Source organism: Echinops telfairi, unplaced genomic scaffold, assembly GCF_000313985.2.
Source record: "Echinops telfairi isolate 266 unplaced genomic scaffold, ASM31398v2 ScPeMD7_53;HRSCAF=182, whole genome shotgun sequence".
Lineage (NCBI taxonomy): Eukaryota > Metazoa > Chordata > Mammalia > Afrosoricida > Tenrecidae > Echinops > Echinops telfairi.
This window is the reverse complement of record NW_022103951.1, coordinates 19,238,452-19,239,464: the sequence shown is the minus strand read 5'-3', so window position 1 is coordinate 19,239,464 and position 1,013 is coordinate 19,238,452.

Genomic DNA, 1,013 nt, shown 5'->3' with positions numbered 1-1,013 from the left:
CAATTGTCTTGACCCCTGATCCCCCTACGATTCCATAGCTCAATCCTACCGAGAAGAGCTATTCAATCACTACCACTAGCAAGTTTAGAACATTTCTTCATTCTGGTTACTCGTGGTTCTTAGTGTAATTGGTTTTTAGTCCTGGCCAAAATATACGCAAGGCAACAGTCTCTGAATCAACATCTTCTGCATGTGTTTAATCCAGGGCCGCGGAGGATACCCTGCATGTTGTACAACCATTACTGAAATCCTTTTCCCAATTATTCTGCCACCATTAACATAAACTCAATGCCCCCTAAGCAAAACTCTTCCTCCTTCACCTATGGTGACCACTGGTCTCCTTTGGTTTCTTATTTTTGGTAGTTTTCTTCATATTAACTTCACATATCACACAATTCCATAATTAAAAAGAGTTGTAGAAGCGTGATCAAAATCAATTCTAGTCCTCCCCCTCCACTCCCTCATTCACTGCTTGCTCCCCAATTCCCCTCCACCTCCCCACGGGCTATCCCTGGTAAACCATCACATCAGTTATTATCTCTGCGCATTCCCTCCGTCTGTGTTATGGGTTCAAATAAATGACAGCCGCTATAATATCTTGATAATTTATAAGAGCCTTTATTTGGTAACAAGTAGACTGCTAGAATCTAAAAGCGATTCTTTGATTGCAGTCCCGAGTCAACATTTCAGTCCATCTTTAATGGCAAGAAGTCTCATTTATTCTTTGTCTAAGACTTAATCAAGCTGGACAGAAGCAGAAAGCAAAAATTAATGTTATGATTCTTTAGGGTTAGGGAGCGTTACAGGGTACACCATTGATTATAACATTCTGGTAACTGGAAGAAGAGCAAGCATGCATTACAAGGTACATTCCGTATCATAAAAGAAACAATACCAAAATGAACAATAACATCCTGGTTACTATAATATGGTTAACTACATCATTCAGATTACAACATCAAGAGGAACAATATTAAAACAAACAATATTCTTCAAAATAGTCCAAACTAATT